This window comes from Schistocerca cancellata, chromosome 5 (genome assembly GCF_023864275.1).
Source record: "Schistocerca cancellata isolate TAMUIC-IGC-003103 chromosome 5, iqSchCanc2.1, whole genome shotgun sequence".
Classification (NCBI taxonomy): domain Eukaryota; kingdom Metazoa; phylum Arthropoda; class Insecta; order Orthoptera; family Acrididae; genus Schistocerca; species Schistocerca cancellata.
In genome coordinates this window covers 705,402,343-705,425,874 of record NC_064630.1, presented here as the reverse complement: position 1 = coordinate 705,425,874, position 23,532 = coordinate 705,402,343, and positions in this window count along the sequence as shown.

Below are 23,532 nucleotides of genomic sequence, written 5' to 3'. Positions count from 1 at the left end.
ATATCTCGAAAACAAAGATCGATAGAGGAATGCAGTAAACGGTATGTTTACTGTGAAAGCTGTAAGAAGTTTATACAGCAGTTTGAAATAATAGTTGCAAAAGTTGCTAACAGATGGCGCTGTAATCGCCATACGTAATGCCTAGTATAAATAGTGATCCGAAGCCCAGAGCGATCAGTTCCACTATTGAAACGTGAAAGGAGGTTAGCGTACCAAAGGAAGAGATTAAAACCATGTACTCCATTGAACAACGCGTTTTTTCTGGTGCTAGAGTACCACAGGTTAGAAGAGAGTCCTACGGCAACAAGGCGAAGTTCTCAAGCACGATTTAATGTTCCAAAAGGACCCGATGCGAAAACCATTCGCACGCTCTTCGCAAAATTTCATCGAACAGGAAGCGTAACTGATGATCTAGTGGGGCATGTTGGCCGCAAGGAAACCGCAGTTACGCCTGAAAATATCGCCACAGTTTCTGGAATTATTCAGCGAAATCCAATGTCATCCGTCCGTAGAATTGCATCTGAGACTGGTTTGAAGCGTTCCAGCACGCAGAAAATACTGAGAAAGAGCCTACACATGTTCCCATTCAAAATTCCAACTCACCAGGCCATACCCGTACGAGCTGTGCAACAAAGGGTTGCCTTTGCTAATCAGATGCTCACAATGATTGATAGTGAAGGATTTGATGTTGGCTGCATCTGGTTTACAGATGAAGCACACTTCCACCTGAATGGATACGTGAATAAGCAGAACTGGCGATTTTGGGGTTCCGAAAAGCCATATTGGTGTGAAGCGAAACCCCTGTATTCTCCTAAGGTTACTGTGTGGGCTGCAGTATGCCGCAGAGGCATTATTGGCCCTTTTTTCATTCGAGAAACGGTCACTGGTGCACGTTACGTTGCAATTTTGGAACACTTTGTCGCCACACAGCAAGCGTTAGAGGATCGACCAGGTACTGAATGGTTTATGCAAGATGGAGCCCGACCACATCGGACCGAACAAGTGTTTCGCTTTCTTAAGGAATACTTCGGGAATCGAGTCATTGCTTTGGAATATCCCAAATTTACTGGTGCAGGCATGGATTGGCCTCCATATTCGCCGGATCTGACTCCCTGTGACTTTTTTTTGTGGGGCACAGTGAAAGACATGGCCTACCCGAAGCATCCCGCCACGCTGGACGAGCTTGAATCAGCTATCTGTGTGGCATGTGAATCCATTTCGGTTGAGACACTACGAAATGTGATGGCGAATTTCATTCTTCGTTTGCGCCACCTCTGTAGTGCCAATGATGAACATTTTGAAAACATTGTGATGTGATTGTTTGCAAAGATTGTTTTCATACGATTATTTCACTTATGTATGCTGATATGAGATGTACAGCGTACAGCGCCATCTGTTAACCATCTGTTTGTAACTATTATTTCAAACTGCTGTATAAACTTCTTACAGCTTTCACAATAAACATACCGTTTACTGCATTCCTCTATCGATCTTTGTTTTCGAGATATTTAATTTTGAAATCAGGGAGCCCTTTTCTGGACACCCTGTATCTCCTAGAGCGCTATTATCGTGCTAGTCGGAAATGTATGTAAAGATTCACATCCACCGCTGCGTCACTCTGCTTGGAAACGTCACGAAGGAAAGATCTTTATTTAATCATTTTTCTCTATGTTGAGTAAATTTATTGATCGTAAAATTTTTTGTTATAGCGAATTTGTACATAGAGTTGAAGCGCTGCTGACAGCCTTTGTACTCGTAGAAAGAGTTGTTAACTGTGTTGCATGTTTGTCTCATAATATTTTGTATTTGTGTCTCCTCTGCCCATGGCATCTCTGCTCTCCCCTCTCCCTCTCCCACCCCCCCCCCCCCCCTCCTACTCTCTTGGAAGGTCCCCGGACTCGTAAACGCTCAGTGGACTTTCGCGAGCCGGAGATCATCGCCATCAGTGTCTCGTGTGTGTGCCTTCGTTTTGTGTTTAGTGTTCTTTCGCCGTCACACCTCCACTGTTCACGTGTGCCGTCGCAGTCCTCCGTGTTATGTGCGCCGTGTCAACAAGTGTTAGTGTTTTTCTCGTCCAGCGTGAACGGCTTCATGTTTATTGTTTTTTGTATCTACCTTTTTTGCCCGCCGTTTTCATTGTATTGACTGTGTCACCTATATGTCATATAATTGTACCACTTAAGGCTGAAGAGCGGCGTAATATGCTGCTGACAGCCCGCCTGTATGAGGTGCTTAAAATTACAATAAAGAAAAAAAAATTGTATTTGTTGTGTGTGATTGTGTGGTATCCGTTTTGTTTTGATATGCTTTCAGAGCTGTTAGCATTGTTAGGAATTGGGTCAGTTGGCATTGCTATACCAAAAGTTCACAGAGAAAGTGACCAACAACGAGTGCTCCACAATCTCAAGGGACTCCTGATGACCCTCAATACATTTTAATGACTTTGCTAGTAGCGTGTGAAGATATTCACGTACACACCATGGTCAAACTGGGGATAAAACAGGAGTTGGACCAAAGTAAAATTATGCAAAAATTGAATTTATCCATTCAAATAAAGGAGTTCCCAACCCCTACAATCGTGGTTATTTTAAAACCATTGAACTAATTCTATTTGAATAATATCAGGTAGCTCCAGTAATAAAAACAACTTATTTGTCTTGAAGAAATTATGTTCATATTGTTGTTCATACATTTAATTAAAATTCATTTTTGTTGATGTATTCTTTCTTCATGAGGAATTTATCTTTTGAAGAATTTATTCTTTGAAAAGAAAGTTACTCCAAGTTTTGATAAAATAAAATTGTTTTCCTCGAGAATCGATGTCTCATGCCTAAGCATCGCTACCTGTGTAATGCTACGCTTACTCACACCTAGAGGCATGCCAGATAGCCTCAGATTTGCAGACTTTCAGGAAAAGTGTTTTTAGGGTTACCTAAATACGTATTTAATTAGCAGACCCTAGATTATTGTGTAGTCAAATTGTTAAGCTATCCGTCGCATTCGCCAGAATCTCTCCAAGTACTGCACAAAAAAAATATAAAACACAAAAACCAAAATCCATGACAACTAGTCACAGTCACATGTAACCTCATTTCTAAAGGAGCACAGATATTTGAAATGAAAGGTACTCGTAGTATATACTGAAAATTTTTTTTAGGAAGAAATAAAAAAGTGGTCTAGAAAAAAATGTAGTATTGGGATAGAGAAAAAAAAAGTGTCGTAGTGGTAAGATGCTGTGTTTGTATCTGCGAGACCGGCACATCAAATCCCCGTCCAGCTATCCTGGTTTAGTGTTCCCGTGATTTCCCAAAATCACTTAAGCCGAATGCCGGGAGAGTTCTTTCTAAACGCTGCAGCCAATTTCCTATCCCCGACCTCCTCGAATCCGACATTTGCTCCATCTTTAAAAATTCGCCACTGAGAGTACGTCAAACTGTAAACCTACTTTTCTTCCCCCGGTATTTCTCTGATTTAGGCTAAGGTATTTACGAGATGTATGTCAGAGGAAATAATGTGTTTCTTGACTCAGTTTGGCACGTTGGCACTTGGAATTTGTGCAGAGCGTATTTCTTACAAAGTGTCTGACTGCAGTTCGTTGAGAATATCTGTTACAGTATCAAGCTGACTAAACAAATTCTTCTTTCAGTCTTGTCTATATCCTACGTGACTAAATTTGTAAGGTCCAAGGCCGACGAACAGTGTTTAGGAATTGGTCGAAAACAGGTTTTGTAAGTTACCTTATCCCTGAGTGAACTATTGTTTCTCACGATTCTTCCAGAAAATTTGGTGGTGCAATCTGCTTTTCCATTTTTAAAATTATGTACTCATTCCAACTTACGGCATTTCGGGAGTAAACTGCTAGATAGCAGAAAGTTGCAACTTATTTCAGTGATTGATCGCAGGTCGTGTAATCGAACGATATCGGATCTCACCGCGGATTACATGTTGAGGCCCAGCTAACAATGTTTGATCATCTGTGCTCCCCTGAGGAGCCGATGCAGCGCCGGCACGGTAGCTCGGCGTGTTCGGTGAAAGGGCTGGCATCTCCCTGTAATCCAAAAACAGTGGGTGAACGGCTCAGCGGTGAAACTGAATGGGTGTCGTATGACGTCCGCCCAGACCAAATGCAATGAACAATAACGACAAAATGAGAGGAAAAAGAAAGTAGCTAATGAAAGCTGGTAATTAAGGAAGGTAGGATTGGGTTAAGATTGTGGACGGGCCCCGAATCAATTATTACGGGTTTGCTTTGCAATTTCACTCATTTATTTTAATAAATAATTTTTTAAAAGAAGCTCAAATGGTTGAAATGGCTCTGAGCACTATGGGACTAGAACTTAGAACTACTTAAACTTAACTAACCTAAGTATATCATACACATCCATGTCGGAGGCAGGATTCGAACATGCGAGCGTAGCAGCAGCGCGGTACCGGACTGATGCGCCTAGAACCGCTCGGTCACAAGGGCCGGCGGAAACGCATCCAAGAGTTGCATTCAGATCACAAGATGGTAGCTCGGACTAGTGGCAGTCTAACAAGCGACGAATGATAATCTTGGTGAGGCTACCTTACATCCAACAAAACAAATGCAAGATGTAAAATTACGCCAAAGCCGGAACCGGCGATCTAGGCTCCGTCCGCAGAATACTGTGCTTAGAGCGCCCGGAACAAGAAGGAATGACTACCACTAAGGTAGAAGAACGCCACCCAACCTACAATCAAGAAGCTGTGAAGGTTACACGCCTCACCGGACAGCGGCGGCAAGATGAGGAAATGCACACTGCCATTACTTACACTAACCCCCAGGGCAGGTAACTGGGGCCACAAGACAGAAAAATACCGCTGGTTGAACTTAACAATGTAAGAAGCTGAAAATAGTAAATAGTAATTAGAAGCTCAGGAAGGCTAATCAGATCCGCCTTCCCCAGGTACTCCACTCGCTGCTTTTACGCCTCGGCGATACGACGAGCAGCAACAACGAACCCAAGTCACTGGAGAATCGCGAGATTTTACAATGGTGGAGGTTTCTTTAGGCGAATTGCAATGCACTCAACTTAAACATGCAGGATCCGGTTTCGACGAGGTCGTGCACCCTCGTGACCACTGCCCTCCGATCTGGCAGTCCATACACGCCGCCAGCGGTCCCGGCGTTTTGTCGCTCTGCGCGGACCTCGCTGCTCCTGCGTCCCCCAACCGAACTCTCAATTCTCACACCACACGCAAGAAGCACGAAAATGGCTCTGAGCACTACGGGACTTAACTTCTGTGGTCATCATTGCCCTAGAACTTAGAACTACTTAAACCTAACTAACCTAAGGACATCAGACACATCCATGCCCGAGGCAGTATTCGAATCTGCGACCGTAGCAGCAGCGCGATTCCGGACAGAAGCGCCTAGAACCGCTCGGCCACAGCGGCCGCCAGTAAAAAGTCTGTAAAAAATGTGTTTCCTGCACTTGTATATCTTCTAGCCTGTGAAGGGATAGATTCAAGAAAAGCAGGTATTCCAAGAATAAGGCTTACGAAACTAAGGAATAAGTTAAATATGATATGAAAACAAAAAATACGAAAAGAGTTCGAAACTGCACATTTTTAACTACTTCTTGGTGCCAATTCGCTTATCCGCCAAACGAATTCCACCAGAAATACGATGCGATCGGAAATTCCGTGTTTGGTCGCCAAGTTCTATTGACCACGGGAGAGTTCCTTCTAGGAGGGGACCGGCCACGGCATGACAAACCGCATGCGAGCCACATGTGCAGGATGCGAGCGGGTCGAGACTCGGCCTGTCTCGTTTATGCTCGGGCCTTCTCGGAAGTACCCGGTACCGCGTGATGTTTCATGTAGTATTGCGGTGTGGCAATTTTCGGTCGACACAGCTCTCTTCAGTTCGGTAGAATAGTGGTGGCAGCGCTGATTGGCCGTCGCTATTTGTTTGTGATGTGAAGAATGTTCACAGGTTCGGTGAGGGAGGGAGGAGGAGGATATTGGTGTTTAACGTCCCGTCGACAACTAGGTCATTAGAGACGGAGCACAAGCTCGGTTTAGGGAAGGATGGGGAAGGAAGTCGGCCGTGCCCTTTCAAAGGAACCATCCCGGCATTTGCCTGGAGTGATCTCACGGAAAACCTAAATCAGGATGGCCGGACGCGGGACTGAACCGTCGTCCTCCCGAATGCCAGTCCAGTGTGCTAACCACTGCCCCACCTCGCTCGGTCCACAGGTCCAGTGGCTGTTTGCACAAAAGAAGCAGTCTAACTATCTATGAGCCGTGCGCGGCTCGTGTTCGTGCTACTATTGCTTCACATCCCGTCTTGGCGGTACTGCAGTCTCGTTTCTTATTCGATTTACTGGCGTCACTAAGTTGCTGGCTTGTCTGCCCGTGAGTGGCAGCAGCAGTGCTTATCGATAAGATCACTGTCGTACTGTCTTTGGAGCGATCACTAGTATTTCCGGGTCGTCGTGTGTCGGAAGTTCAGCCGGGACGGAGCAGCAGTGAGGTCCGGACAGCCATGACTCACCCCACCATTGCCATGACTTGAGTGGGGACGACCTTGGTTGGTTGTTCAGTCGGTCGTTTCATGGGACGACGTGTATCTGGTCGCCGACCGCTTCTGGGTTCTCCGTGTGTGTCTGCTTGTGATTCGTCCTTGTTCTTCCACAGTCACTGGTTTTAGTATTGTTCGAGTTGTTTGTGGAAGTGTTTTCGTGGAACCGTGTGTAGTTTGTGTGTTTCGGCTGAGCAGTTATTTTAAAGCTGTCTGCCTGCTGGATTGAGTCAGTCGGTTGGGACTGAGCAGCGAGGAAGTCTCCGCGGCGCGCGACCAGGCTAGGACCGCTGGCGGCGTGTATGCGCTATCGGATCGTGAGGCGCTAGCTGCGAGAGCGACAAGGTTTGTTGCCCACCGAACCTGGTTGAGTGATCAGTTAACCTGTTATGAAACCTCAACTATTGCGACATCTCTTTGTTCATTCGTGGGTTGTTGCTCCCAGGCCGTTCAGGCTAGCAACAATGTGTTGCAGCCGGTGAAATCTTGCAGTCGTCTTCCTATATAGTGATTAATTATTAAATTGACTGTTACTTACCAGTGAAGTGCACCAGCGGTATTTTCTGCCCTGTGGCCGTTAACGCCCCAGTTACCTGCCCTGGTCGTTAGCGCAATTTTCCGGCAGTGTACCATTCTTCGTCGTGTTGATGCTGTCCGGCATGGCGTGTAGCTTGACATTCTTAAGTTGTTTGGTTCATATTTTGCTTGGAGTGGTTATTGTTCCCTTGGCTGTTTTTAGACGCCAATTTCTGAAGACGTAGTGCTGTTCGTATCCTCGTCTTCGACCGATATTTTCCATCGCTGTGCCGTTGGTCAAACGGAAGGAAATTGGTTAAATTGTTGGTCGCTCCTTGGGCTGTCCCTAGTTTGGGTTGCCATCTGATTATTTTTCAGCTCTTGGCTGGCTGTCTCACCTCACCCTACGTTTGAGCTACATTCTGAGGCCGACCCTTGGAACACTTCTGAGCACCAATTTTTCTGTTTGTTTTAGATTGTGATATTCATTTCAGGTTGAAGTATTGTGCAAGGCCTTCAGCCGTGTATTAATTCAGTTCTTTTTAAATTTTACATAGAGGCCTTCGGCCGTGTTAAATTATAATTTTGAAGATTGATTTTATTTAAAAAAAATTTTTTCCTTAAAATTGGTTCTATCTGAAGTTACTTATAATCCAGGCCCTAAGCCGTTAATTGTTCGATGTGTTATGTGTGGCCTTCAGCCGAGGATTTATGTGAACCCCTTTTAATAAGGTCTTCAGCCGAGTGTATTATTTAAAGGAAAAAATTTATAAGAAGGAAGGGGTTTATTTTAAAATGTTTGTCTGACTTGTTGCAGGCCTTCAGCCATTTTCAAATTTTGTTTCAAATTTATTTGTCGCCTTTAGCTGTGCAATAATTTAATATTTCTTTAATTAGGCTTTCGACTGTTCTCTTGTAAGTTTAAAAATAAATTTCTTGGTTATAAAAATTGTTTATTAACGTGTTTTAATTATAGTTATCCTTTAGACGTGTAGTGTAGGTCTTCAGCCTCTAATTGTTTTCAATTGCATGTTTTTTGTAAAGGAAAAAAATTTTACCTTCTATTTTTAATTGTTTTTCATTTCTAAGCCAGGCCTTCAGTCATTCTTGTTTTTGGTGTATTTTTGGGCCTTCAGCACAGAAAGCATCTCAAGGTCTTTAACTAGGCCTTCAGCTGTACTGTTTAATTGCCATCTTTAATGCAATTTGTAAATGAGTGGTTCTTAGAAACATGAAGTTGTGTGTTTGATTGTGCAACTCATAGTAACTGTTTACGGCTCCATCCACAATCATAACCTTATCCTGTGCACTCTCTGAGTACCTACCAACTGGATCTCAATCTAGTATCACAGACCTTTAAAAATGAATGGAAATGACTTAAGAGAAGAATGAGAATTCTCAATATCCATTATGCAGTCGCATAATGCACAGCTGCTGCAAATATTTTATGAAACGTTATTACGTTACTATACAGATATTTAAAGATACAATTGACAATGGAAAATCATTCATTGTTGTGTACATGAGGAGGAACTTTATGCTGAATTTGCAGGCATGGAACACGTGAAGAAATTGTTGCTAAGAATTGTAAAATTTCTGAATTTGCACGTGTTTACAGTCAACTGCAAGGGCTTGAGTTTGAAATGAAGGAAGAGCACGGAGACATTATGCATTACTGTAAAGTACGCTAGTTAAGTCAAGAGGCATCCTTGCAGTGATTTTTTGATTCAAAACCCGCAATTGTTGAAATTACAAAGGAAAAATAAGAGCAAAAACGAAAATTACAACATTCAGAGTGGTTTCAGACATCGCATTTTAAGTGGACTTGACTGCACACTGCCCACAGTAAGACATTGCAACGTGAGTAACAATATATTTATCATATGATGGGATGCATTTAAGGGACAAATTCTGAGAAACACAATTCGCTAGCATTAAAATATGGGCGACGTTTGAAGAATTCATTTTAGTCTTGAAAGAAGAACAAGTATAGTTTTCTAAACGTTTTGAGTACTCTGTCAGCCTTAAATCTGTTTTCGAGCTGTTTTCAAGACCGTTTGACATTTTGGCTGTAAACGCTCCTGTGCGTGGGAAGATGTGAGTGATCTGTAATGCAATTCCCTTTTTAAAGACTAAGTCTTTAATGTGGTGTCACCGCCAGACACCACACTTGCTAGGTGGTAGCCTTTAAATCGGCCGCGGTCCGTTAGTATACGTCGGACCCGCGTGGCGCCACTATCAGTGATTGCAGACCGAGCGCCGCCACACGGCAGGTCTAGAGAGACGTCCTAGCACTCGCCCCAGTTGTACAGCCGACTTTGCTAGCGATGGTTCACTGACAAATTACGCTCTCATTTGCCGAGACTATAGTTAACATAGCCTTCAGCTACGTCATTTGCTACGACCTAGCAAGGCGCCATTATCATTTGCTATTTATCTTGTGATGCATGTACCGTCAGACCGATGTTCACCAATTATGAATTAAAGTTAAGTATTCCAGTAGTTACTTACGTTCTTTGCTACTATAAATTCCCTTAACTGTTCCATACCTCACGCCAGCCTGCGTGAGCTTAAACGCGTGCCTTTTGGCTTCCTCTCATAGTGGCTTGGCTGTCTTGCCCAGTCACAACATTTAACGTTAAGAGTGTCCAAGAAATCTACTTTGTGCTCCTCAGGTAGAGTTTCCACGTCTCCTTAATGATGTTACTAAACTACTGCAACCTTCTGATCAACATAGGTGAGTGAAACATCTTTTTCCGTTTATGGAACTACGTAAGTCAGTTATGTGGGAAACCGTGTGCGAGAATCTCTGAAACTGTCTGCATCTGTCTATATGCCGACAGTTTATATCAGATAAAAATTACATTTTGTCTTCAGAACACAAAAAACAAATAATACTGAAAATTTGTTTCGTTTGTGATCTATGTTGGTGAGAAGCATAAAACATGAAACCAAGCCGTTTGCAGTATGACTGCACTGCCATCTAAATATGGCGCGTTCGCAGTTCCCCCCCCCCCCCCTCTTCTTCCTCGTGCCGCTTAGACAGCGTGGCGTGGCAATGGGGAGGTGTGCACCCCCGGCTGAGTGCTGTGGCACGCAAGCCAAGGCACAGCTTGTGAGCCTTGTTCTTGGTCACCACTGTTCTAGGACGCTCAGGTTATGTTCCGCTCCCCGGCTCTAATGGCGTGGTCACCGACAAGGCGCTAGACCGTTATCATTCTATCTCCCTTTTCACCATGTCTTCAGTACCCAGCTCCCAGCCGTCAATCCCAGAATTAAAAACTAAAACTTTCGAAAATGGCGAGGAATTCTGTAAATTAAAAGCTAATTTAGCACCCAGCACTTTTCATTTGCATGAGTGAGAGCCTGCCTACGTGGATGAGCTTTAGGCGTGACACTGTAGCACACATTCCCAGACTTGCTATCACGGTTCTTAAGTCCACAGGTATAACCTACACAAGACGTTGAATACGGGAAGACAGAAATGGAACAAACCTTCACTAATAAATAGTAACAGAGATACTAACTTTCTGGAAATAGGTAGAAACGACTGAGATAAACAACTATCCTCTTATGTACACTCTTGTATAGTCATAGTCTTCAGACGTATGTTCACAGTGATACTGCCCACAAAGGTAGTGCTAATGGTGAGTGCACACCACAAGGTTGTCAAAGTTGTAAGAGTTTCTTAGTGCTGTAGTCCCGAAATTAGTTTCATGAGATACACTTTCTTTTCAAATATTCGAATGCTTGTTTTGGTGCAAATAAATTATTATTACACATTTTATGTATTTAATGTTATTATTATTGAAACAGTGGCCATTTGTGGCACATTAAAAGTGTGTTTGACTGAAAGTAGTTTTTTGGTGGGGTGAAGCAGACAGTCGCAAACCATCACAAACAACCCCACTCCCATCTCCCCCTTCCCCCGCCCCTCCCCCTCCCCCCTCCACTTGGAACTCAGCTGTGGATCTTTTGTCTGCTTGGTGCGTTCTTTCTTAGATCTGACGTTTCCTCTATGTGGTCGGACCAGGGCTTAAAGAAATATGCCAGTCCGCCTACTGACAAAGAGTTAATGGGAAGCTTTTAGAAAGACCTGTTCTCAACGTAGCAGCGTTCTTCCATTTTCCATGAGCCGCCGTTTCGGGCTGAATCGCACGCAGATCCTACAGGAACAATTTGATTCATATCACTTACAAACAGAATGTTCCAAATATTAAATCACACTGCCCTCCAATTAGCACACATACAGATGTGGTCACTGGAACACAGAATTCAAAAAAATGGCTCTGAGCACTACGGGACTTAACATCTATGGTCATCAGTCCCCTAGAACTTAGAACTACTTAAACCTAACTAACCTAAGGACATCACACAACACCCAGTCATCACGAGGCAGCGAAAAGAACACAGAATTCCATGTATATTCTATCTTCATGTCGCATGTTGTTTTTGTTTAGTGATATGTTGTGTATAAATGATGGTTGAGTGAAGTACTACATATCAAAAGAGAAAGAAAGGGACAGTAGATATCTCAAACTTGACGATGAAATAAATCTCTTCAGAAAGTTGTTAGCAATATACTCATGCAGTTAGTTTATTAGAACACTGATGTTTTGCTACACTAATACATATTTGACTTGTCATATTAGTACAAAGAGATAACCAATTACAAACAAAAGTAATCCATATTTACAGCTAGATCATTACAGACAGGTGAAGCTGACTAAGAACTTACGTGTGTGCTGTGTATGATACCTAATTTTGTTTATACAGATTTTTGTAAACAAGTTAACCAGTAAATCACATGCACTTCACACACTGTACAACTATTTTCTGATAATGCCAGGACCTGGCGATACTTCTGCCTCTGTGTTTTCCCATCAGTCTGAAAAAGTTAAGCCTGCATCACTCTACATGACTTCAGAAAAAGTGGAATGACGTTGGTATATTGTCTGCCAAACACATCATTTGCAGTTCGACTCTCTATATTTTGACTGTTTGTTGTAGAATAACAGGTTCGTATTATTAATTTATGTTAATATTTTCTTATCACCATGCTGTGTTCTCTATATTATCCTTGACTGTGTAGAAAGCATTACCTATGAGGTACGTTTATAGGTACGGTAACTGTATTTTCATCCCCTCTTTAATCAACACGGACAGTTTATTCCACAGTTTAATTCCGTGTTGTAAACTGGGTGTTAAAAGAAGTCAGGTGGTGTTCAGTATGAGGTATGTGTCTTAGACGTCACAGGGATGCTAATAACATCACGATAGATTACGTAAGGAAAACTCTCAATTTTGGTGAGATTGGTTGTGAATGTTAACGTTACGATGGTGAATTCACGTTTAGAAGGACGTCGTAATATTACAGTTTTAGAATTAGACAGAGTACACTTACAATTTTGATAAGATCGGGTGTCGATGTCAAAAGTTACAATGATAGTTAGATTCTGTGGTACATGCCTTGGGTTTAGTATTATTTTATTCCTCTTAATTCGAAAAGTAGGAGGTTCTTAGTATACAGCAAATGCATTGATAGCTGAAAAGTTCATGATTACCGTGTAGGATTAGATATTCTGCGTACCATAATCTATCTAGAAAAGTATGTTATTATTATCTTCACTAAAACTTATTCGCCATTTACAGCGAGCGTATGTTGCAATGAATGTGGCAACTGGATGCAGTCCAAAACTCGACCAACCACTCCCTGTTTTCAAGTTAATTAACCGAGATCATCGTTATTATTTCAATTTTCATCCAAGCTACCCAACCTAATTGACGTAAATTTAATGAAGTTGGTTTTGGTGTCTTTCAAAGTACTATTAATTCAAGCTGCATTGTTTTAACAAAAGTAATTATAAATTTATAAATTAAATTAGCGGTGAAATTGACTCATTTACGCAGTTGAAAATTTGCCACAGCTTATTAGCGCTGTAAAAAAGTTGTATTAAGCCCTAAACCTTTCCCGTGCTGTATTGTGATGAGTAGAGGAATCCTAATCGTAATTATATTCTCCCGTATGACACAGGAAACACTGATGCGCGTGGGCGATAAATGTACTGTTTTATTAACGAAACACATTCATTGTTTTGCTTAACACACCAGGGCTAATTTCATATAAAACAATTTCCGGTACGAATAACAGTCTCGCGCTTGGATTAAACATAACTTAGAAAGTGAAGACGATGCACAGCAAAGGATGGCTACGGATCTTTATTGTCCGATTTAACGTTGTATCTTACATTAGTAAGCAGGACCGAAACACAATTTTCTCTTGGAATAGTACATTTGTTCTGTGAAAAGTCTGTTCGTAGACTGGAATGAGTCCATTTACCAATTCTGATAGCGTGATTCATCATCATGCCGTACGAATCATAATGGTATCCACATCGTTACAGTGGTTGGCTAAGGGTACTTACGAATAGACCTAGAAATTGCCTAGGCTAGTTTGAGGACCGCCTACGTTGCCTTATTCAACTTCTGTGCACTTTCATCTAATCATTTTTCGGCAGATTCTTTTCTCGAATAAACTTACGCAACGAAACAATAACTATTCATAGCCAATACCGTCACTGCGCGATAGCGATGGATATCTTACCTGTTGTGGATTGGCAAGACAGCCAACCCACTAGGAGGAAGCCGAAAGGCACGCGTTTAAGCTCACGCCGGCTGGCGTGAGGTCTGGAACAGGACAAGGAATTGAGACTAGCAAAAATAGTACGTAGCTTCTGGAATACTTAACTTTAATCCATAATTGGTGAACATCGCTCTTGACGGTACATGTTTTACAGCATCAACAGTAACTGGTAATGGCGCCTTGCTAGGTCGTAGCAAATGACGTAGCTGAAGGCTATGCTAACTATCGTCTTGGCAAACGAGAGCGTAATTTGTCAGTGATCCATCGCTAGCAAAGTCGGCTGTACATCTGGGGCGAGTGCTAGGAAGTGTCTCTAGACCTGCCGTGTGGCGGCGCTCGGTCTGCAATCACTGGTAGTAGCGACACGCGGGTCCGACGTATACTAACGGACCGCGGCCGATTTAAAGGCTACCACCTAGCAAGTGTGGTGTCTGGCGGTGACACCACATTAGCGATGATGGTGCAACTAAAGCAGAGTTACTAAATACAGTTTTCCGTAATTCCTTCACGAAAGAAGACGATGTAAATATTCCACAATTCGAAACCAGAACAGCTGTTAGCATGAGTGACATAAAAGTAAATATCTTAGGTCTTGCGAATCAACTTAAATCATTTAAGAAAGGCAAGTCTTCCAGTCCAGATGGTATATCAATCAGATTCCTTTCATAGTATGCAGGCACAATAGCGCCTTTCTTATCAATCATATACAACAGCTCACTTGACGAAAGGTCTATTCCTAAAGACTGGAAAGAAGCACAGGTTACACTAGTATTCAAGAAAGGAAATAGGAGTAACCCATTGAATTACAGACACATATCACTGACCTCAATTTTCAGTAGGATTCTGGAGCATATACTGTATTCGAAGATAATGAATCACCTTGAAGAAAATGACTTATTGATACATAACCAACACGGATTCAGAAAATATTGCTCTTGTGCAACACAGCTAGCTCTTTGTTCACATGAAGTAATGAGTGCTGTCGACAACGGATCTCAGATCGATTTCATATTCCTAGATTTCCAGGAGGATTTTCATACCGTTCCTCACAAGCGAGTATTAATCAAATTGTGTGCATATGGAGTATCGTCTCAGTTGTGTGACTAGATTCGTGATTTCCTCTCAGAGAGGTCACACTTCGTAGTGATAGACCGTAAATCATCGAGTACAACAGAAGTGATGTCTGGAGTTCCGCAAGGTAGAGTCATACACACTCTGTTGTTCCTGATTTACTTAAATGATCTAGGTGATAATCTGAGTAATCCCCTTGGATTGTCTGCAGATGACACTGCAATTTACCGTCTAGTAAAATCGTCAGACGATCAATTCCAATTACAAAATGTTCTAGAGAGAATTTCTGTATGAAGCGAAACAAGGAAATTGGCACTAAACAAAGAAAAGTGCGAGGGCATGCACATGGGTACTAAAAAAAAATCCGATAAATTTTGGTTATACGATAAATCGCACAGATCTAAGGACTGTCAATTCGACTAAATACCTAGGAATTACAATTACGAGCAACTTAAATTGGAAGGACCACATACATAATATTGTGGGAAATGCGAAACAAAGACAGCACTTTGCTGGCAGAACACTTAGAAGATGCGACAAACCCATTAAAGAGACAGACTACATTCCACTTGTCCGTCCTCTGCTGGAATATTGCTGCGCGGTGGGGCCTCCTTACCAGGTAGGATTGACGGAGTACACCGAAAAAGTGCAAAGAAGGGCAGCCCGTTTCGTGTTATCACGCAGTAGCGGTGAGTGTATCACTGATATGATACGCGAATTGGGTTGGTAGTCACTGAAACAAGGGCGGTTTTCTTTGCGGCGAGATCTATTTACGAAATCTCAATCACCAACTTTCTCTTCCGAATGCGAAAATAATTTGTTGACACCCAACAACGTAGGAAGAAATGATCATCACAATAAAATAAGAAAAATCAGAGCTCGAACGGAAAGATATAGGTGTTCCTTTTTCCAATGCGCCATTCGAGAGTGGAATGGTAGAGAAGTAGTAAGGAAATGAATCCTCTGCCAGGCACTTAAGTGTGAATTGCAGAGTAACCATGTAGATGTAGATGTAGATGTTGTCGCAATCAGTATTTTAATCCCGTATTTGTTTAATTTTCTCGTATCTGTAAACGGAATTCGCAGCGACCTCTGAAGTCTACAAGCATTTCGCAGATGCACGTATATTGTCCATTTGCAAAATTATTTTGAAAATTTTGTATATTATGAATGAAACAAACACAACACTGGTTTAATATTCTACAGTACTTGATAGTTATTACATGAACCGATTATTACACCAGTGCTTTGTGCGTTTCAGTCATAGCGTATAAAATATTCTACCAAGAACCGCCGGAACACTCGGCCAATGAAAACGGTGTGTTAATTTATCAAGAACATCTGAAATTGTTTCTGCTGGGTCTTTTTCATTCTTCTCTAGTAGCAGAGTCATAAATACGCAAACATGAGTACAAGAAAAGTTTGATAGTCATAACAGTACGAAATATGTCGCTGCCAGTGTCGTCTGTCTCAAACGTTGACAAAGCATCTTCATGTCCTGATGTGAGTACTTCACTATATAACTGGAGACCATGAAATGCTTGAAACTCCACCAATATTCTGAAAATGACTTTTATCTTGATCCTTATATATCTCTCTACCTACAGAATTTTTTAAATTATCTCTGGTCACAATTTCGTTTTGGATCTCTTCGCAGAAGACACTGTAAAATATATTCTTAGAAGTAGGCATTTTATTTAGAATTCCCCGCAACCTTGGCAATTTTGTAATAATGTTGCTCTGCCATAGTAACGTCTCTCACTATTTAATTACCTCCCCGACTAATCCAGTTCAGTTCTTTCTGATTTTGTGTCATAAGTAATCTCAAATAGCCTATTATCTATTTCCTGATCACTGTCTGGCTCACGTTCTCTTTCAGTTGTAAAATCCCATTCACAATCATCATCATCACTTGCCATTCCTTTAAAGTGTTTGCTACAAAATCAGGGAAACGAGGGCTCATTCACAGACATTTTCTCAGTCTTCTCCAAACTGGCCATTGTAACCTAAACTAATTTCAAATAAGGCACTAGAATAGAGAATTATGCCATTTACAAAATTAAAAAAATGTTAAATAAGTCATAAGAGTAGAAAATTACATTATCAGCCATTCGTATTCATTAAAAATACGGAAACAGAAAACTTACTTCCCCAGGGCAGCTGAATTCTCAGGTACGTTTCCGCAAACTGACGATGATACAGCAACTTTCATCAATGAACAACATACTGGTATTAACGGTCGACTGAATTATGAAACTACGGACAAAAACACGGCGCTAGCAGTACGGGTAGCGAATACATGATTTATTATCTGTGCGTCGTATCCTCTTGACCCGCTCCTTTTTAAGGGATAGTTTCTATCTGTTGATATCAGCTCTTTGTTACATGTTTGAAACGCTTCGGTTTTTCCATAATTTTCCAAAGGTTGTCATCTGTTTAAAATATGCATCTTTAAATCCTTAAATTGTGTGGCTATAATTTCCAAAGTTGCTGTGCATATTATTAATTAAGGTACTTAAAATCCGTATTTGAAATTACTACAAATGATTAATTAATTTACTACGTGCTTTTTGTTTTGTTCATTTAAAATACCATCAGCAGTTCATTTTCGTCTGACTGCCGCTTACATCTGGAAGCAACGTTTACATGCACATTTTGCAGGTATTCCTGCGTTTGACACTGACGTTTCTCACCTAGTTTCAATTTGGCCAGTACCGCTTTACATTGGTGGTGTAACATTTAGTCGTGTTTTACGCCAATAAATGCTTAATTGCTACAAGCACTACGTCAAAAACACAAGTGCCAAGCGCAGGAATACCTGGGAAATGTGCATACTGATGTCGCTTCCACATATAAGCTAAAATCAAACGAAAACAGAATTATTGCCAATGTTTTAACGAACAAAACGAAACTACATGGATATTAAATAATCATTTTAGTACACCCACGTTCAGAAAAAAACCCAGATCACGTTGAACGACTATAGATACGAGATTCATATTCACAGGATAGGAATAGTAGTACGTTCTCCGCAAATGATTAGCGTTTCAGTCACCTCCTTTGAGCATGTGTCTCGTCACCTAGTGTAACGTCCCCTTACAACAATTATGAATGACTGTGCTAGTGAGACTCTTCCGTTATTTGATTTTCAAACAGTTGAGCAAAACTCAACGTTCTCAAACAGTTTTCTCTTTACTTATTCTGATCATCACTAAACTGACACACAATATTTTTTAGCGCAACGCAATCTGACATTCAATAATCCCCACAAAAGAATGGCCCTGACTAACCTCACATGAATCACTTACCTCACAGAAATCTTCGTTACTCGAACTACTGCAATACAGCGAGCGCCAATACTGCCAGCCAAATAAAAGATTCTAACTATTGAAGGCACACATACTGATAGACATAGTTAGCAAATGAAAGATTTTTATAGAGGACAAACAATGTATTTACCTTAATAATGTTCAGAAATCATCATATATATACAGGGTGAGTCACCTAACATTACCGCTGGATATATTTCGTAAACCACATCAAATACTGATGAATCGATTCCACAGACCGAACGTGAGGAGAGGGGCTAGAGTAATTGGTTAATACAAACCATAAAAAAATGCACGGAAGTATGTTTTTTAACACAAACCTACGTTTTTTTAAATTGAACCCCGTTAGTTTTGTTAGCACATCTGAACACATAAACAAATACGTAATCAGTGCCGTTTGTTGCATTGTAAAATGTTAATTCCAGCCGGAGATATTGTAACCTAAAGTTGACGCTTGAGTACCACTCCTCCGCTGTTCGATCGTGTGTATCGGAGAGCACCGAATTACGTAGGGATCCAAAGGGAACGGTGATGGACCTTAGGTACAGAAGAGACTGGAACAGCACATTTCGTCCACATGATAACACATTTTTATTGGTCTTTTTCACTGACGCACATGTACATTACCATGAGGGGTGTGGTACACGTACACACGTGGTTTCCGTTTTCAATTACGGAGTGGAATAGTGTGTGTCCCGACATGTCAGGCCAATAGATGTTCGATGTGGTGGCCATCATTTGCTGCACACAATTGTAATCTCTGGCGTAATGAATGTCGTACACGCCGCAGTACATCTGGTGTAATGTCGCCGCAGGCTGCCACAATACGTTGTTTCATATCCTCTGGGGTTGTAGGCACATCACGGAAGTCCAAAGATGTAAGATCAGGAGAACGGGCTGGCCAATTTATGCGTCCTCCACGTCCTATGAAACGCCCGTCGAACATCCTGTCAAGGGTCAGCCTAGTGTTAATTGCGGAATGTGCAGGTGCACCATCATGCTGATACCACATACGTCGACGCGTTTCTAGTGGGACATTTTCGAGCAACGTTGGCAGATCATTCTGTAGAAACGCGATGTATGTTGCAGCTATTTGGACTCCTGCAATGAAGTGAGGACCAATTAGGTGGTCGCCAATGATTCCGCACCATACATTTACAGTCCACGGTCGCTGTCGCTCTACCTTTCTGAGCCAGCGAGGATTGTCCACTGACCAGTAATGCATGTTCCGTAGATTCACTGCCCCGTGGTTTGTGAAACCCGCTTCACCGGTAAACAGGTAGAACTGCAACGCATTCTCTGTTAATGCCCATTGACAGAATTGCACTCGATGATTAAAGTCATCACCATGTAATTGCTGATGTAGCGACACATGAAACGGGTGAAAGCGGTGACGATGCAGTATGCGCATGACACTACTTTGACTCAGTCCACCGGCTCTCGCAATGTCCCTTGTACTCATGTGTGGGTTCATGGCAACAGCAGCTAACACACCAACTGCACCCGCTTCTCCTGTGACGGGCCTGTTACGGACCCGTTTGCGTGCTACGACCATACCTGTTGCATACAGTTGGCGGTAGATGTTTTGCAATGTGCGGCACGTTGGATGCTCTCTGTCCGGGTACCGTTCTGCATACAACCTGCAGGCTTCAGCTGCATTTCGTCGACACTCGCCATAGATGAGTATCATCTCCGCCTTTTCAGAGTTCGAATACACCATGGTCACAGTTCCTACAACACTACACTATCACAGACGTCTGGTAATACGGTGTACTACAGTTGGTCTCCGTGCGGAGACGAATTCAGAATAACAATAGCAGCAAGCGCTACATGCGGACACTACGACAGCTAGACCAAACCACAACAGTGCACTACAGCCACACTCGTAAACACGGTCGTCATCGTAAACATGTCCCTGCAGATGCTGCTCGCCGACCGTGGCCCGTGTTTGTTACAACACGCAACTGAACGTCGGAGGTTTCAAGCGTCAACTTTAGGTTACAATATCTCCGGATGTAATTAACATTTTACAATGCAACAAACGGCACTGATTACGTATTTGTTTATGTGTTCAGATGTGGTAACAAAAATAACGTGGTTCCATTTAAAAAACGTAGGTTTGTGTTAAGAAACATACTTCCGTGCATTTTGTATGGTTTGTATTAAACAATTACACTAGCTCCTCTCCTCACGTTGTCTGTGGAATCGGTTCGTCAGAATTTGATGTGCTTTTAAGAAATATATCCAGCGGTAACGTTAGGTGACTCACCCCGTATATTCATGATATCCATCTTTACAAATTTCCTTTTTCTGGAGGTCACACGTCCAGATCGTCCGCTTATAGTAACCTCTCAAAACTCTGGCATCTCTCTCTCCACATCCACCACTGCTGGCGGCTCACCTCAAACTGCCCAACGGTACGTGCTGTTCACATCCAACTGCCCAACACTACAATAGCGAATATTGCAACAATGCCAACCAGCCACAGACTGCACACAGCACAGTCAGTATTTTCATACAGAGCGCTACGTGACGTTACCAACATAAAAACCTAAACAGCCTACTTACACTAGCAGGCACAGAATCCGTCATGGACCCTAACTTCTTGTTTCATGCGTGATGGCATCGACGGGTATAAGGCGCGAATGGTGTCCTGTGGTTTTTATCTGGTTGCATTTATCTGGTTCCAAAGTTCATCTGTGGTGGGAATGCACTCGTCGTTTCACCATATCCCACACATTTTATATTGGCGATAAGTCTGGTTTCCTGGCAGGCCAGGGCAAAAGGCTGACATCCTGTGACACCAAAAAGGTAGGATTTCGTGCAGCAACATGTTGTAGTGCACTGTCTTGCAAAAATGGCGTCTGGGATATTGTGCAGAAAGGGTATGGCTAAGGGTCACAGGATGTCATTCACGTAGGTCACACTGGTCACAGTGCCCTGGACACGCACCAGTTATGATTTTGTGATTGTGCCCAATAGCACCCCACACCATAAGGCCTTCAGTTGGCACTGTATGTCTAGAGCGAATGTAGTCACTGTGACGCCGCTCCCCCTGTCTGCGACGAACCAAAATGGGGGTCATTATTTTGAAACAAACAGAACTTGGATTCGTCCGAAAACACAATCTGGTGCTATGGCTGTCCCCAGTGACAGCGTTCTATACACCACTGCCCTCTAGCATGTTTCTGCACATTCTCCACAGGTAGGCGACGCGCACGTAACCCATATCGTAATAAACGTAGATGGACTGTCACACCTGATATTGTACGATGTATTACACTCCTCCGCTTTCGCGCCAGAGCCGGGGGAGGGGGGTGAGAGAGGTGACTGGGTGGTGCGGCCTGACCCATCTACAGCCTTCCATTAACTACTCAGCACATACACGAAACACTTCGTCCCACAAGAACAGCAATTTCCCGGATGGTTGCATCACATGCTTTCATACCAATAAAGCACTATTTCTCAAACTCACTGATTTGACGGTACGGTTCGCGCATACGTCTGCGAGACATCCTGCTCAAGTTACACGGGTCCATTGCCTTCCGTTTATAGCGGCAACGAGAGCCGTACGCAAGTTTTTTAGGTGGCGTTGCGCATCGATATCGATGTTGACCTGGAACCAGCGGTGCCGGCATGATTCAAACGCTAATCATTCTGCACAACATACTAATATACATGCCCTGTGAAAATGAATGTCCTATTTATTTATTTATTTATTTACACGTCAAGTTTCGTAGGACCTAATTCAGGAGCAAATCGCGAAGGTCATGGAACGTGTCAGTGCATGAAATTACAACGTAATAGATAAAAATTAATGTTTATGAATACGAAAAAACTCAGTCCATAAGTTTAAGTAAACGCAATCAACAATGCAACAAGAATCAGCTTAATTTTTTCAAGGAACTCCTCGACAGCATAGAAGGAGTGACCCATGAGGAAACTCTTCAGTTTCGATTTGAAAGCTAAGATTTTTGAATTCGAGTGGTAACTTATTGAAAATGCTTGCTCCAGTACACTGCACCCCTTTCTGTACAAGAGTTAACGAAGTCTGGTCCAAATGCAGGTTTCATTTCTGCCGAGTATTAACTGAGTGAAAGCTGCTTATTGTTAACAATAAATGACAGTAATGAATATGTATATTGAGAGGCCATTGTCAAAATACCCAGACTCACCCAGAACATTTATTACACGAACCGCCAGTTTCTGAGCGAAAAATATCCTTTTAGAATGGGAAGAGTTACCCCAAAATCTAATACCATGAGACATAAGAGAATGAAAATATGCAAAGTACACTAATTTTTGTGTTCAACGATCACTCACTCCAGATGCCATTCGAAAAGTAAAAATGGCAGCATTAAGTCTTTCAACAAAATCCTGAACATGGGCTTTCCACGACAGCTTACTATATATCTGAACACCTAGGAATTTGAACTGTTCAGTTTCACTAATCATATGCCAATTCTATGAAATTAAAACGTCAGGCTTTGTTCAGTTGTGTGTTAGAAACTATAAAAACTTAGTCTTACTGTGATTTAGCGTTAGTTTATTTTCTACAAGCCATGAACTTAGGTCATGAACTGAACTATTTGAAACTGAGCCAATGCTGCACACAACACCCTTTACTACCAAACTAGTGCCATCAGCAAACAGAAATATTTTAGAGTTACCCGTAATACTAGTGCACATATCATTTATCAATAAAGAACAGGAGTGGCTCCAACAATGATTCCTGAGGCATCCCCCACATCAACATACCCCACTCAGACCCGACATCACAGCCATTCTCAACATTGTGAATAATTACCTTTTGCTGTCAGTTGCTAAAGTAAGAGGTGAACCAATTGTAAGCTGCTCCCCGTAGTCCGTAATGGTCCAACTTCTTGAGCAATATTTTGTGATCAATACAAATGCCTTAGTTAAATCAAAAATATGCCTTGCGTCCAAGACATATTTTTAACCCATCCAGTACTCACAGAGAAAAGAGAGTATAGAACTTTCAGTTGTTAAACGACTTCTAAAGCCGAACTGTACATTTGATAGCAAATCGTGTGATATAAAATGATCATCCTTACATACACAGCCTTCTCAATATCTTTAGCAAACACCGATGGCATAGACATAGGTCTAAAATTGTCTACATCATCCCTTTCTCCCTTTTTATAGAGCGGCTTTACTACTGAGTACTTTAATCGTTCAGAAAACTGACCATTCCTTACGGAAAAATTACAAATATGGCTAAATACAGGTCTAACACGTGCAGCACAGTACTTTAATATCCTGCTAGGCACTTCATGATAACCATGAGAGTCCTTAGTCTTCTGTGATTTAATTATTGACTCAATCTCCATCTTGTCTTTATCACTGAGGAGCATTTTAGACGTCAATCTCGGAAAGGCATTTGCCAAGAAAGTCATATGATTCCC